At 39.5% G+C, this 18,021-nt stretch overlaps 1 pseudogene; it reads right to left on the bottom strand.

Moving 5' to 3' along the window:
* Nucleotides 1–7,208: 7,208 nt before the first annotated feature.
* Nucleotides 7,209–7,898, bottom strand: LOC137075823 (uncharacterized; annotated as a pseudogene).
* Nucleotides 7,899–18,021: the final 10,123 nt, after the last annotated feature.

The raw sequence follows: 18,021 nt of genomic DNA, 5'->3' as shown, positions 1-18,021 counted from the left end.
TGAAGCCTATCATTTGGACATCTTAGAGGTGAGGAAAGTACCCAGACAGCAACATAGCGTCGGCCCAGATCCGGCTCACATCTGGTACACTGCAAAAAAATGCTTTTCTTACTTGGTATTTTTGTCTTGTTTCTAGTCCAAACATCAAAAAATTCTTAAAACTAGAAGTATTTACTAGACAAGCAAAAGTAATTGTCTTGTTTTAGGGAAAAAGATACTCTGTGAGTTTTTGCTTAAAATAAGATAAATAATCTGCCAGTGGGGTAAGCAAAATACTCTTAAAACAACATTATTTTGCTTACCCCACTGGCAGATTATTTTGCTTATTTTTAGTTATTTTTCCCCAAAACAAGACAATAATTTTTTACTTGTCTAGTAAATGTTTCTTAATGTAAGAATTTTTAGAAATTTTGAATAGAAACAAGACAAAAAAAGTGTTTGCAGTGTACTCATGGAATCCACATGTGCCAGATGTGGCTCGGATCTGGGCCGACACTATGCTGCATTCTGGGCACTTTCGTAAGCAATCAGATCCGTTAAAGACAGCTAGAATAGACAGCACTTTTGACTTGGGCCACCTAAAAATCACCTACAACACCATATAACAATATCTGGTTCCCAGAACGTTCTAGGAACGTTAGTTTTTGGTTCACAAGAAACATGTAACATGTATTTGTAACATTTGTTTTTGGTTAGCCAGGAAAGTTTTTGTTTAAGAAATGTTTTTTTGGTCTAAGGAACGTTCCCCTAACCTTCTTGTAACGTTCCCCTAACAACCTATTAACCTCTTCTCATCATTTATTTTACATATTCTCCCGCGTCCCATATGGCATAAGCGGCTTGGAAGACGGATGAATGGACGTCAATAATCACTACAACAAACCATGTCCTGTTTTCAACTATTGTTTAATCAATAGAAATAATCAGAGCACATAAACTATCTTAGTAATTTTATCCATTAATATGTAAGGTTTTGTAGCTTGTATCACTGTATCACAGTACCAGATTTTATGTTAAGCATCGAATAACAATACAGGTTTATGCATAATTATGATTTTTACTCAGACACTAAAATACAGTGAAAACAGTGATATTGTGAATTAGTATTTTCAATGGGAATATATTGCAAAATGTCAATTATTCCTGCGATCAAAGCTGGATTTCCAGCGTCTTCAGTGTCACATAATCACAGAAACCATAGTAATATGCTGATTTGCGGCTCAAAAACATTATTATGATTGTTGAAAATGAATGTTGTGCTTTATATTTCTGTGAAAACTGATAATAAAAATAGAAAAATGCTCTTAACTTAGCTTTAACTAAAATGTAAATGTTCAGTTTTCACTGAAATATTTTTAAATACTTTTTAGACATACTTCAAATACTTAAATATATATATATTATAAAGTAACAATAAATCAGTGACATGTTTTTTCCTTCCTATTTCTCTCTATTATTTTTTCTGCCATGGATTTTATTCTGAACACAATTTTATCTCTGACGCAAAACAACTGAATCTGAAGAAACACCAGCCCTGTGTGTGTGTGTGTGTGTGTGTGTGTGTGTGTGTGTGTGTGTGTGTGTGTGTGTGTGTGTGTGTGTGTGTGTGTCTGAACTATTGGTGTAAAGCTCGTTGAAGTGTATTTTTGCTGTGATCTCTGCTCAGTGCTGTTTGATAAACATCTTAACCTACTTAGTGCAATTAGCGCTTCATTAGAAAGGCTAACTAACTATTGCTTCTCTCCATAATGATTTGCAACAGTGTGCACATTAAAGTAGATAATCAATGCCTGGCGTTCACTGCTCCAGCGCTGCTCGTGTCTGGATAAAGCGTCTGATAATACGACTGCAGTGGAGGAGCGTTTAATTGCAGAACGTTTCTCTCAGCCTCAGATTTCTCTTCCCTAATGAAGTGTCATCCGAAAGAAGAAAAAAAAGCTGTATTGATTTTTTTTCAGCAGTCAGCCTTCGCCACAAATATGTAATTATCCGTTTTAGATGTGGCAGGGGGATGGGTGTAATCTATAGCAGCTAGCCTTTGAGCTACACTGACAGACCCGTATAGTGCTTTTACCCTTTTCAAAATATGCGGCTCTGTGATGAATGAACTTTACACAAAATGTTGTTCTGTTCGAGAGCGCTTCAGATAAAAACTGTGATTCTACAGACGTCTGCATCTGGCTTTCCAAAGCAGGCATGTTTACACTAACACTGAGGTAACACACACACACACACACACGTTTGTTTTTGTGACTATTCCATAGGTGTAATGGTTTTTATACCGTACAAACCTTATTTTCTATCCCCTTACACTGCCCCTGCCCCTAAACCTACCCATCACACACACACACACACACACACACACACACACACACAGCCCCTACACCTAAACCTATCACAGGAAACATTCTGCATTTTTACTTTTTTTAAAACTCATCCTGATTTACATGTGCCAGTGTCCTCATATTTCACCCTCTCCTTGTAATACCTGTGTCATACCTATGTCATTATACACATTTGTGTCCTCATATGTCACTAAAACATGCCCACGCACGAGCACACATACACACGCACACACACACACACACACTTAGATGTTTTTTTTCCCCTGAGTAAAACTAACTGAAAACATTTAATCGAATGTCATATAACATAAAAAAGTTGAAATTGCTTAAATTGTTTAACACTTTATTTTACTGTCAGTTACATATGTTACATGTAGTTACTATAGTAATAATGATTGTTTATGCAACTAACCCTAAGCCAAACCAAACACTAATTCTAACCCTAGAGTAAATACATGTAGTTGATTAATATTACTCAGTCCCTAAATGTATAATTACGCTGTATTCTGATGAGTTAATGTAAAAACATGCTGTTGTTATGTATTGTTCATATTTTTCCGAATATGACAAGTGGAAGGGTGGGTTGAAAAATAAGACTAGTCATACGAGTTACTTCAGTGGTGGAGAATATTGTTACATTCTGATGAAAAAATTAGGTCACGCTTTATATTAGGTGTCTTTAGCTACTATGTATTTCAAATCTTAGAATACTTCTCATGTTGTATTGTAAAACACTTGTGCTGCTGTTGAGGTGATACTGTAAGGTTAGGGCAGGTGTGGTGCTATGGGTAATTTAAGGATGGGTTAACAGGTAAGAGAAGGACAACAGTGTCATTATAGATGCACTTACAGAAAATGAATTACAGCTGTAATATAAGAGTAAAATATAAAATATAAGTGCAATGTAAAAACATGCATGTACACAAATGATGTGTCAAATTATTAATTTAAATCACATAGAAGTAAGACACTTATATGAGACCAAAAATTATGAAAACAAGTTTTTGGCTTATGTAATAGCATGGGCTATTCACGACAAGACTGAGCATGTGCATAAAGTAAATACACTGTAAAAAAAAAAAACCTTTTCCATAAAAACACTGTGCTTTTACAAGCATTATTATGCAAGCATTTTGTTTTATCCAAGCCCTATCATATATCAACAAATTATTATAATATAAATATATATATATATATATATATATATATATATATATATATATATATATATATATATATATATATATATATATATATATATATATACATACATAAATATATATATATATATATATATATATATATATATATATACATACATAAATATATATATATATATATATATAAATATATATATATATATATATATATATATATATATATATATATATATATATATATATATATATATATATATATATATATATATATATATATACATAAATATAGCTCTGAAAAAAATTAAGAGATGACTTAACATGGATTTCTCAATTTTAAATGGTCTCAAAAAAGAGCTGTATATATATTGTTATATACACACAGTGGGTGCGGGAAGTATTCAGACCCTCTTCAATTTTTCACTCTTTGTTATATTGCAGCCATTTACTAAAATCATTTAAGTTCTCTTTATGTCTCATTAATGTACACACAGCACCCCATATTTGCAGAAAAACACAGAATTGTTGACATTTTTTCAGATGTATTAAAAAAGAAAAACGGAAATATCACATGGTCCCGAGTATTCAGACCCTATGCTCAGTATTTAGAAGCCTTTTGATCTAATACAGCCACACTGCAAAAAAAAAAAAAAAAAAAAAAGCTCCTTATTTAGTATTTTTTTATTGTTTCCAGTCCAATATCGACAAAATAATTACATCAAGATGCATTTACTAGATAAGTAAAATGAAAATAAGATTTTAGCTTGTTTTCTGGGGGAAAAATCAAAATTAAGTGAGTTTTTGCTTAAAAGAAGATTAAAAGAAAATTATCTGCCAATGGGGTGAGAAAAATAATCTTATTTCTGTTTGGGACGGACACAAGAAACAAGATTTCAATCAAAAACAAAATTATTTTTCTCACCCCATTGGCAGATCATTTTGCTTGGATTTGGGGATCCTCTGCCATTCCTCCAGCAGATCCTCTCCAGTTCTGTCAGGTTGGATGGTAAACGTTGGTGGACAGCCATTTTCAGGTCTCTCCAGAGATGCTCAATTGGGTTTAAGTCAGGGCTCTGGCGGTGCCGTTCAAGAACAGTCACAGAGTTGTTGTGAAGCCACTCCGTTATTTTAGCTGTGTGCTTCGGGTCAGTGTCTTGTTGGAAGGTAAACCTTCGGCCCAGTCTGAGGTCTTGAGCACTCTGGAAAAGGTTTTCGAATTAAGGCCAAAAAGTTCTGTCTCAAACGGGAGATTGACAGACGGATCGGTGCAGCATCTGCAGTAATGCAGGCGATGTACCGGTCTGTCGTGGTGAAGAAGGAGCTGAGCCGTAAGGCGAAGCTCTCGATTTACCGGTCAATCTACGTTCCTACTCTCACCTATGGTCATGAGCTGTGGGTCATGACCGAAAGGACAAGATCCCGGATACAGGCGGCTGAAATGAGCTTTCTCCACAGGGTGGCTGGGCGCTCCCTTAGAGATCGGGTGAGAAGCTCGGTCACTCGGGAGGAGCTCAGAGTAGAGCCGTTGCTCCTTCACATCGAGAGGAGCCAGCTGAGGTGGCTCGGGCATCTATTTCGGATGCCTCCTGGACGCCTTCCCAGGGAGGTGTTCCGGGCACATCCCACCGGGAGGAGGCCCCGGGGAAGACCCAGGACACACTGGAGGGATTATGTTTCCCGGCTGGCCTGGGAACGCCTTGGGGTACCCCCGGAGGAGCTGGAGGAAGTGGCCAGAGAGAAGGAAGTCTGGGCATCTCTGCTTAGACTGTTGTCTCCGCGACCCGGCCCCGGATAAGCGGAAGATGATGGATGGATGGATGGAAGTTCTGTCTTGGTCTCATTAGACCAGATAATCTTTTTAGCAAACTCCATGAGGGCTTTCATTTGTCTTGCACTGAGGAGAGGCTTTGATCGGGCCACTCTGCCATAAAGCCCCGACTGGTGGAGGGCTGAAGTGATGGTTGACTTTCTACCATCTCTGCATCTCTGGAGCTCAGCCACAGTGATCTTTGGGTTCTTTTTTACCTCGCTCACCAAGGCTCTTCTCCCCAGGTTGCTCAGTTTGGCCAGACGGCCAGCTCTAGGAAGGGTTCTGGTCGTCCCAAACGTCTTCCATTTAAGGTTTATGGAGGCCACTTTGCTCTTAGGAACCTTAAGTGGAGCAGATTTTTTTTTCTAACCTTGGCCAGATCTGTGCCTTTCCACAATTCTGTCTCTGAGCTCTTCAGGCAGCTCCTTTGACCTCATGAATCTCATTTGCTCTGACATGCACTGTGAGCTGGAAGCTGTAAGCTCATAGTTGAAGTGTACCTATGATGAAAATTACAGGCCTCTCTCATCTTTTTAAGTGGGAGAACATGCACAATTGCAGCTGACTAAATACATTTTTGTCCCACTGTATATATATATATATATATTAGGGATGTCACAATACTCAATATAATATTGAACCGTTCGGTACGGCATTCACAGTTCAATACGCGCTGGTGAATTGCGTTTTTTTTTTTTTGGTTTTGCATGTAACTAATTATTTCCATTTCCCTCCGTTTGAAATATTCCTCTCAGTTTATTTTGGCTCTTTCTGAGTGTGCCTGTGGGTATACGCGCTGATATGAGCAAATATCCAATCATATGCACTAAAGTTAGGGGTGTATAGCCGCATTTTAATGCCTTGCCGGTTAAACATTTCATGCACGCGAATTACAGAAGACGTGATTACTGGACAGTCTTACTGCACTACTGTCAAATACACACAAGTTTCACATATAAACACAGTCAATTAACTTATGTCTAAAGTGAAAGTAAAATCGTGAGCGTCTAGATATGAGATGCGAGCAGGTCTTCAATTGACAGCAGCAGCCTATAGTGAACACGCTGTCCTTAAAGGGACAGTTCACCTCTAAAATGATGTTAATAAAAAAAAGACCTTTAATACAGTAGCTTTTAATCAATGTTCTTTATTGAAGACTATGTAGTTTTAATTTTAGCCTACATTTATTCATTACATTTCATACTTAAATGCTACTGTACACCTCTAAGCTGCTACTGTAAATCTTTATATATACTTATTTTATATTATACAGTACAAAGGGAATGTGTACAAGGGTTTTTTAAAAGTAAAGTTTTAAGTTTAAGTAAGGGTTTTCAAGACTTTTAAGTAAAATAAAGAAAGAGTATTGCAAAAGAATTTTCTCCTTAACCTTTTTCTGTTCCTGACACCTAAGAATAGAATAGCAAAAAAAAAAAAAACGAACCGAAAAACCGTGGTTAAAAACTGAGGTATGTATTGAACCGTGGACTAACTGTATTGTTGCATCCCTAATATATATTAGAAACTCAGCAAAAAAAGAAACGTCCTCTTACTTTCAACTATTTTTACTTTCAGTAAGCTTAATGTTTGTAAGTATTCAGCCGGATCTCACAAAAAATGCGTATAAATAGTACGAGTGTGCAATGTCGTGGAATGTATACGCCAAAACGTGCATATGATACGCTGTTTTTTGCGTGCATATGATACGCACTTTATGGCGTATTATACATGTTATATGTACTTATTATACAAGTTCCTGGACATTTCTGGGGAAAATGGCCCTAACACTCACCCTGCGATCCAACAGGTCCCAGGCGTGCTCAATGACATTGCTGTCATGCAGAAACTCACGCACAGAACGAGCAATACGGCTGGTGGCATTGTCCTGCTGGAGGATCATGTCCGGATGAGCATGCATAAAGGGTACCACATGAGGGAGGATGATGTCTTCCCTGTACCGCAAGGCATTGAGATCACCTGTAATGACAACAAGCTCAGGCCAATGGTGATGTGATATACCGCCCCAGACCATAACGGACCCCCCCCCCCCACACACACACCTCCAAATCGATCCCGCTCCAGGGTACAGGCCTCGGTGTAATGCACATTCCTTCGACGATTAACACAAATCCGTCCATCACCCCTGGTGAGACAAAAACTCCTGTCTGGTCCAGCGAAGGTCGGTTTGTGCCCATAGGCGGCGTTGTTGCTGGTGATGTCTGGTAAGGACCTGCCTTACAACAGGCCTATAAGCCCTCAGTCCAGCCTCTCTCAGCCTACTCCGGACAGTCTGAGCACTGATGGAGGGATTGTGTGTTCCTGGTGTGACTCAGGCAGTTGTTGTGGCCATCTTGTACCTGTCACACAGGTGTGATATTCGGATGTACCGAGCTGTGCAGGTGTTGTTACACGTGGTCTTTCACTGCGAGGATGATCAGCTGTCCTTCCTGTCTCCCTGCAGCACTGTCTTAGACGCCTCACAGTCCGGACATGGCAATTTATTGCCCTAACCACACCAGCAGTCCTCATGCCTCCCTGAAGCATGCCTAATGCACGTTCCCACAGATGAGCAGGGACCCTGGGCATCTTTCTTTGGGTGTTTTTCACAGTCGGTAGACAAGTCTCTTTAGTGTCCAGCGTTTTTAGAGCTGTGACCTTAAATGCCTTCTCTCTGTAAGCTGTTAAGGTCTTAACGACCATTCCAGAGGTGCATGTTCATTCATTGATTATGGTTAATTGAAAATGCATGGAAAACATTGTTTAAACCCTTTACAATGAAGTTCTGTAAAGTTATTTGGATTTTTACAACATTAGTGTTGAAATACACAGTCCTGAAAAAGGGGCGTTTCTTTTTTTGCAGCGTTATATATATGGTCTTAAGATGTTACGTTCACTACTATATATTTCATATAAAAGGTCCATATGTTTTATAATTATTGTCTATAGTAGATTTAAATGTTTAGTTCACTTCAAAATGAAAATTTCCTGATAATTTACTCACCCCCATCTCATCCAAGATGTTCATAGTTTTCTTTCTTCAGTCAAAAAGCAATTAAGCTTTTTTGAGGAAACTATTCTAGGATTTTTCTCCACATAATGGACTTCAATGGGGACCGACGGTTGAAGGTCCAAATCAATGCAGTTTCAGAGGAAGAGCTTCCGAGGCTCTGCACGTTCCCAGACGAGTTATCGAGCCATTGGTCATTTAAAAAAAAAACGTTTTCCTCAAATGCCTGACTACGGCCTGTTGTGCTTCTTTAATGGATATGACGTCATCATGTAGGAAATTCCGACATGATGACTTCATATGCTGTGAAGGAGCACAACACCGTAGTCAGGCATTTGAGGAAAAAAATGTATATAAATGTTTCTTTTTTCTTGATAATGACCTCGCCTGTGATCGTGCAGAGCCTCTGAGGCCCTTCATATGAAACGGCATTGATGTGGACCTTCAACCGTTGCCACTGAACTCCATTATGTGGAGAAAAATCCTGAAATATTTTACGTGGGGGTACGCAAATTATCAGGAAATTTTCATTATGAAGTGAACTAATCATTAAAATCTACAATGCCGCTTCCTTCCGCAAAATCTGAATTTATCGGACATTCACACTTTGAAGCTTCTTTGGTTTTATTTGTCACAAGAAGTTTTTGCATTTTTCTTTCAACTCCATTCTATTTCTCATAATACTGCAGAAAATATACACCAGCTCTCTCTCTCCCCCCCCCACACACACACATTTCCCCAGACTTCACTTAGTGGAAGCTTCTTCCTTTTAAAGTTTTGCCTTTTCTCCTTTTCTCTGAGCTCCATTCTCTCTCTCTCTCTCTCTCTCTCTCTCTCTCTCTCTCTCTCTCTCTCTCTCTCTCTCTCTCTCTCTCTCTCTCTCTCTCTCTCTCTCTCTCTCTCTCCATTCGTCTCCCTCCCTGTCTGAAGTGCAGCGATGGACGAGCGAACCTTAAGCCTACCCCATGCTGCGCTGCCCTTCACCATAATAAAAAGCCATTACCTTGACCGCTGACATGCGCTGGGAGGAAAGGCTGGGCCTGATATTTATTGATGAAACTCTGAGCTCCCAATCTGCAGCACTGAGTGGATATCATACAGCTGTCAGAGCAGACAGGCCTCAGAACAGTGACAGCCCTCAACATGGCCCATCTATAATTTATGAACTACACTGAAAACAAGCACCAAACAACAGAGCGGCCCGCCGGGCCTGGGGATTAACGTCTATAGCGCTAAATATCAGCGTGCCTGTGTGTGTGTGGCAGCCTGGTTAAGGGCTAGTTTGATATGGGGTGAATGAGTACAATAGCACGTGTTAAATATTCACACTGGGTTGAATCTCCCGAGGCTGCTGGGTGAATAATATTACAGCGGTATTTACAGAGAAGGAAAGAAAGCAATGCGAGAGAACAAAGGCTTCACCTGAGAAGTGTTGAGTTCTCCGGTCATTCTCAGGTTTATTCTCATTTACTCGCTCTTCTCTGCTTACTGTTTTTTAATAATTAGACAGTGATAAAGGACAGTATATTAGCATCAAATTACTTACAGGCTTTGGCTGAATTCCAAAACACATCCTATGCTCAGGTCATTCATAATACATAGAAAATTGTGTGTGAAAGGTTGTCAGATTGCAACATTTTTAAATGTACATCCATATATGCTTTATTGGAATAATTGGAATAAACTTGTTTTATTTTCTAAAATTGAAAATGTCAACCCAGGCTCACTGGAAATACGTGACTCTGCCTACATTTTTGCAGCACCCCAATTATGTACCTCCAGATACGTTTACCTGCACTTTTTGGGTGAAACGTCCACCGGAGGCGCTAAGTGGTAATATTTTTTCTCCATTCCAGATGCGCAACATGACATCATGACTTCGCGTAAACATACACGCGCCAATCTGATCTCACAGAATTAATATTTATAGCCTAATTTTATATTTTGGAGCAACTAACTCCACTCCTTACCCTAAACCTACCAACTCTCAACACAATATAAAACACGTAACAGGCAAAAAAATGTACAGTCACATATTTATTGCAAAACTGGCCAAAAAACGGTATAACAGTATTAACTCATGTTGCATTCCAAGTCTTCTGAAGTCATACGATATCTTCATGTGAAGAACAGAGTTGATCTTACTGTTTTAGTCGTTGAAATGATGATCGCACTCCTTTGCGAACAGAACACACACGGTCACGAGACACACGAGAGCCAATGGCATTTTACAATCAAAGCTGACGTAATGACGCAATTGGTCACGAGACACACGACAACCAGTGCTGTCAAAGCTGACGTGACGTTTCTTCCGGCGGCAATATTTGAAATGTATTATTAATCTTTGGCGGATGGACTCGACGTTACTGATCGCTTTTGGGGATTTTCTTCACACAAATCAATCCTTTGCCCTCGGAACACTTGGAGTATTTGTACTTTCTGAATAAATTATGCACGCAGTCGTATCTGCCTGTTATATCCTGTTTTTTATAATACACACATGGGTAGGTTTAGGGAAGGGGTTGAGTTACGCATTCAAAATGTGTGTGAATATGTGTGTGTGTCCACAAGGTAAATTGATTTATAAACATACTAAATTGTTTTTTTGAAAATGTAAAAAAGCAGAATGTTTCTTGTGATGGGTAGGTTTAGGGGCTGTGTGTGTGTGTGTGATGGGTAGGTTTAGGGGCTGTGTGAGTGTGTGTGTGTGTGTGATGGGTAGGTTTAGGGGTAGGGGCAGTTTAGGGGGATAGAATGTAACGGCGTTGATAAACATGCCAAAAAGCGATTATTCGTCTTGATAGCACGCCAAAATGACATACGAAATGGCGTGTCATACATATGCCATTTCATGAGATCAGTCTGGGAATGGAGAAAAAATATTACCACTTAGCGCCTCCGGTGGACATATCACTTAAAAAGTGCAGGTAAACGTACCTGGAGGTACATATTTCAGGTGTTGCAAAAATGTAGGCAGAGTCACGTATTTCCAATGAGCCTGGGTTGGAAAATGTGCATACATTGCTATCAAATTTCATTAATTATTACAAAGAACACATCGAAATAAAGCAAAAATAAATAAGTGAATGTATATAGTAGCTAAAATGTATTCAGACATTTTCTCACATTGATAAAGGGAAGGAAAACAAAACAGTATCCAACACAAAATGTGTTAATTGTCATCCAATCACATTGCTGCTTACCTCACTTAGCAAGTTGTTAAGCAAATTAGCGCTCTTTTTAACCGCTGGACGACTTGAATGCTCACATGTCAGGCAACATATTTGGATTTATTTGTAATTAAACAAAAAAGTAGCCTCTTTTTTTGGTGAAATTTTTATACAGTAAAGGTGCTTTCACATCTCTAGTCCGGTTCATTTGGTCCGAACCAAGGGCAAACAATTATACATTGTAGCATTTTTCAGCTTTTTTGGTTCCTTTTCACACTACACTGATTGCTTTGGTCCGAACCAGTTGAAATGAACCAAAACGCAGGCACGTGACAACATCCACATCACTCATTGGACATGGGGTATTTCCTAACTGCTTTTCGATTAGTCAGAATTTACATGCGAGAAAATTACAGCAGAAGAGGAAATGCCAGCAAACAACACGAGACAACACAACTATGGAGAGATGACAGCGCGGGCTGGTTATTTCCCAGGCCATAATCTATTACATTGTGTTTGTATACACCACAATATGCTAACAATACATTTCTATAATGAAGCGCGGATGCAGCTTGAAAACAACGTTTTAATGCACTGCGCATCGCTCTTCACTTCAGGCAGAGGCCTGTCAACGGACACTTCCTCATCCCATAAAGCACAGTGCAGCTGGTTTAGTCCAAAAATGTACTTTTTTTCAGTACTTTTTGCAGTTGGTTCTGTTCGAGGTCGGATCACGTTCTCACCACAAACGAACCGCTCCAGAGTTTGTTTGAAATCGTACCGAGACCAGCTCTTCAAGGAGGTCTAGCTTGTTTGGTCTGCTTTTGGTGCGCACCCGAGTGTGATTGCTGCTTTTACACCTGACCAAATGAACCGCACCAAAGAGGAACCGAACTCTAGTATGATTCAACCGAACTAAATGAGGCAGGTGTGAAAGCACCCTTAGCCTCCTCTTCTGCTTACTGGTATTTTCCCTTCAGGAGAGGCGGTGCAGTGATATCTGACGGGACTTTTACAGTTTCTCCTCAAAATATTTTGAGGTAATTTATCCCTCTTTTTCATATGTAAACAACTTGAATGCTCATATGTTATGTATTTGGATTTATTTGTTATTAGAAACTATACAATTTTTAGACCGTCAAGGTGTTTACAGAGCGACCTCTTGTGCTTACTGGTATGGGATTTTCAGTTTATATACAAGATATACATATGTTTAAAATGTCTGGAATATGTTAATGAGAATATTGACTTCATGTAAATGTACATATATTTATTTTAAAATGCTTGCGTTGCATTCATTTTGTTAAACTGATTAAAGCACATCTGACACAAACCTGTGATTTTATGACACATCAATGTGTTAAATATTTAGACACGCTGTCTGTGTTAAGAAGACTAACACACTAGATGAATTAAAACTAACACAAAATGTTTTGTCCTTAACTAGACATAGAGGTGTGTTAAGAAATAACATAGGTTGAGTTGTTTTTTAACTCATCCTTTTTGAGAGTGCATGCTCAACTGTTAGTGGGATTATAACAAAGTGGAAGCAATTGGGAACAACAGCAACTCAGCCACAAAGAGGTAGGCCACGTAAAATCACAGAGTGGGGTCAGCGCATGCTGAGGTACACAGTGCACAGGAGTCAACAACTTTCTGCAGAGTCAATAGCTACAGACCTCCAAACTCCTGTGTCCTTCAGATGAGCTCAAGATCAGTGTGTAGAGAGCTTCATGGAATGGGTTTCCATGGCCGAGCAGCTCATCCAAGCCTTACATCACCAAGAGCGATCCAAAGCGTGGGATGTAGTGGAGTAAAGCAGCCGCCTCTGGACTCTAGAGCAGTGAGACATGTTCTCTGGAGTGACCAATCACGCTTCTCTGTCTGGCGATATAATGGATGAGTCTGGGTTTGGCGGTTGCTAGGAGAACGGGACTTGCCTGACTGCATTGTGCCAAGTGTAAAGTTTGGTGGAGGGGTTATTATGGTGCAGGGTTGTTTTCCAGGGGTTGGGCATGGCCCCTTATAGTCCCAGTAAAAGGAACTCTTAATGCTTCACCATACCAATACATTTTGGACAATTTTAGGCTTCCAACTTTGTGGGAACAGTTTGGGGACGGCCCCTTCCTGTTCCAACATGACTGCACACCAGTGCACAAGCGTCGGCCCATTAAGACATGGATGAGTGAGTTGGTGTGGAGAACCTTGACTGGCCTTCACAGAGTCCTGAGCTCAACCCCATAGATCACCTTTGGGATGAATTAGAGCGGAGACTGAGAGCCAGACCTTCTCGTCCAACATCAGTGCCTGACCTCACAAATGAGCTTCTAGAAGAACGGTCAAAAATCCCCATAAACACACACTCCTAAACCTTGAGGAAAGCCTTCCCAGAAGAGCTGAAGCTGTTATAGCTGGAAAGGGTGGGCCGACTCCATATTAAACCCTACGGATTAAGAATGGGATGGCATTACATTTCATGTGCATGTAAAGGCAGACGTCCCGAAACTTTTGGCAATATAGTGTATATACATTACAATTATTATTATTTCTTAATTTTTTATATACAGTGTATCCTTAAAGAACTGATTTCCACTTGATCAAAACAAAAATATATTATTATAAATAATTTAGCAAATGATTTGATATGTTTTGGACTTGAATAGTTTATATATTGTTATGCAGATGTGGTATGTCCACATACTAAGCACTGTCTTACTACATACACTTTGCACACTTAGAAGCAAATCTGCATTTATTGTGCATGCAGTATATCTGGATATCAGGGGAAATGACATCACTTCCTCTGCACTGGCTCATTCATACTGCGCTGAAAGTTCCATTAGCACAACCACACGATCTATAGCCTGTCATGTGCACTCGCTGGAATGAGCAGAATTTATGTTGGACACAGAGTGAGCTGCGGGACGATGCTGTTCTGTTAATGGAAGGGTGTGTGTGAATCTACAGTAATTAATGTTGAACAGATGTTATCTGCTTCTTCATGACAAATATGTCTGGCCAGGCCAATTACACACTATTAATCTATTATTGGGATCTTGATGGTACAAATATTGTGATCAGGAAACACCAGCATACCACTTTTTCTATTCTGATGGGTGCCTTCTTAAGCACTAAAGCACACACACACACGCACGCACGCACGCACGCACGCACCCACACACACACGTCGTGTTTCCATGTTTTATGGGGACTTTCCATAGGCGCAATGGTTTTCATACTGAACAAACTGTTCATCCAATCCCCCTACACTGCCCTTGCCCCTAAACCTACCCATCACACACACACTGCCCCTGCCCCTAAACCTAACCATCACACACACACACACACTGCCCCTGCCCCTAAACCTAACCATCACACACACACACACTGCCCCTGCCCCTAAACCTAACCATCACACACACACACTGCCCCTGCCCCTAAACCTACCCATCACACACACACACACACACACACACACACACACACACACACACACACAGCCCCTGCCCCTAAACCTACCCATCACACACACACACACACACACACACACACACACACACACACACACACAGCCCCTGCCCCTAAACCTACCCATCACACACACTGCCCCTGCCCCTAAACCTACCCATCACACACACACACACTGCCCCTGCCCCTAAATACCCATCACACACACACACACTGCCCCTGCCCCTAAACCTACCCATCACAGGAAACATTCTGCATTTTTACTTTCTCAAAAAAAAAAAAACTCATCCTGTAGGATTTATAAGATGTTTTCCTCATGGGGACCTAAAAATGTCCCCACAAGGACAAGGATTTCGGATATTGCCATCTTTGTGGGGACGTTTTGTCCCCATAACGTAGGAATTACCAGGCCACACACACACACACACACACACACACACACACACACACACACTGCCCCTAAACCTACCCATCACAGGAAACATTCTGCAATTTTACTTTCTCAAAAAAACTCATCCTGTATGATTCATAGGACCCCACCCACACACACTAAAACAATTCACGTGTAACACTTTACAATGAACATTTGTTTGACCTATAATATTTCGTTCATTTTATAAATAATGATTCTATAACCCTATTTATTTATTTCTCTTAAAAGGCACATTATTGCTCCAAATCTGGGTCAATAGTGGAAAATATATCCAGAAAAGTTACTTTTATAGTTTCAGAGGTTTATTGTCTTGTCTTCTATATTGTCTTTCTTCTCTAACGTTTACATGAGGAGCAAAGGATTATAAATCTGATATTTGTCATGAAATTAATCAAATTATTCACATATATCTTATGACAGCTCTTGACAGAGTAAAGAAGCGTTTCCTCTTTTAAATGCCTCAGATGGGTGAAACCTTCTCATCTCTGCCTCTGAACATTTTGACGTGTGTGTGATCAATACGCGAGCCTGTGATTAGATTGGGCAGTGTTTAGGGAAGCTTCAGTGATCAAGAGGGCCCTCAGTCTGACGCGCGGAGACATTTGGAGAGCCGTCTAACCCCCCGAGGAAGAGCAGGAGCTACCCCTCTTTTTTATCACTCATTTTTTCCCGTCTTCGCCGATAAATTATTCCAAGCTTCTCCAAAGTCTTTACGCATTTATTTTGATCTTGCTTCATAATTCACAGACTGCCGCACAATGTATTTTCTCAAAATGCGGGTAATTCGTTGATGCAGAGCGAAGTTATGATTCATTTATACTGCTGTGACAGAATAATACGGACATGTCAAAACGCATTAAAACTGCTCAATGTCTCGCTTTTATTTTTAGATCCAATTGAGATTTTACTGATCTTGAAAAATATGCAGTGTTCTGTGTTTACTTCACCTTTTGGAGACGATGTGTTATTGTCCCAATTAATTTGTTATTCCTGTCACTGCAGGCATGGTACGCGTCAAACCTGTCATCTCTCTCTCTCTCTCTGCTCTGCATCTCCAGGAAGAATGCCATTTAATTTGAGAGTAACTCCTTCATAACAGGAGAGAGTTTCCGCTGAGAGCCTCTTAAGCTAAGTAAACACTGATTTGATTGCTCATCAGAGTGATGTATGGTAAATCAAGGGTGTCTTTGCTCATCTCAGCTCAGAGATCGCATGTGCTTTCAAATGCGTTCAGTTAGAGACTCGACGCGTGTGAAGACAGAGCGCCTGTTTTGACGCTCATCATGAAGGCATAATCTGACCATTTAGCTCTCTCTGTGAAATGTGAATATTTGTTTTTATTGCTCATAGACGAGGGCTGAGTGCACTTGCTAAATACAAAGCTGTCGGCTGGAGTTTTTAATATTTTCATACTGTAATCATTTTACAGTTACTCTCCAAATGAATGTAGAAACAACTTTAAGACAGTATATTTTAAATATTTGTGGTTATGGCATCTTTTTTTGAATAAAGGCCTGTGTCACTGATACTGACTGTTTGAAAATTAGACATTCAACATTACAGTTTTTAGGCTTTTATAAAAATAATAATAATATAAAGTTATTATCAGTTATCAAAGTTATGTCAGCTGACTGGTTCGGGCAAAATGGTGATCAAAGAAGGTGTATATATCAGCCATGGCCAGATTATTTGCACCCCTAGTAAATAGGAACATATATGGCTGTACAAATTTGCATTGTTTATCCTTTTGATCTTTCATTTGAAAATTCACAAACATCTAACCTTTCATTAGGGATGGGTATCATTAAGGTTTTAACGGTATTACTAGGCCTACTCTTAACGATACTGCTTATCGGTCCGGTACTTTAACAGTATTCTTATCGGTACTTTTTGATATATATATATATATATATATATATATATATATATATATATATATATATATATATATATATATACATACCACACACACACACAATTAACAAAGATAAACATTATATAGGCCCACAGTGCTTTCATTTCAGGAAGAATTCTAGTAGGCTAATAAAATGTAAAATAACACTGCATAGTTTATCATAGAGAGGATATATCAATGCTTATTAAAGCTGAAGTTATTCATGCAAGAGCTGCGAGTGATTTTCTCTTTGCATTTGGTTGTTTAATTCGCAGTAATTCATCAGCATGTTTATTTACACTGCTGCCTCTTTAAGACAGATGTGCAGCTCTATGGCGACTGATAATAGGCAGATGATGCACTACATTTTCTCCCAACTATCCATAATAACTACGTCCATTTTAGACACAAATTGTGTTTAAGAGACTCTCCAAACCGGTCATTTTGACAGATGTTTGAGTACATTTGATCGTTTAGACGCGAGTATGAAACCGAAAGTGTGATTTTCTCGTCTTTGCGGCTGGTCCGGAGCGCGCGCCGACTTGGGAACAACCTCTTGCGGACATTTTTGTGCTTTTAATCGCTCTTTTTATTATTAAACGCGTCCCACAATTTACCAGCAATAGCTAGACTGTATTTTACAACAATCACCGATCGTGCTGATTCTGTCATTACGTTTGAGTTATAGGGAGAAATGACAGCGTAGGCTACTGCTGCAAAGGGAATTAAGTTGCGCT

The sequence above is a fragment of the Pseudorasbora parva genome, chromosome 5, assembly GCF_024679245.1.
Source record: "Pseudorasbora parva isolate DD20220531a chromosome 5, ASM2467924v1, whole genome shotgun sequence".
In the NCBI taxonomy this organism is placed as follows: Eukaryota; Metazoa; Chordata; class Actinopteri; order Cypriniformes; family Gobionidae; genus Pseudorasbora; species Pseudorasbora parva.
This window is presented reverse-complemented; position numbering and strand designations above follow the sequence as displayed.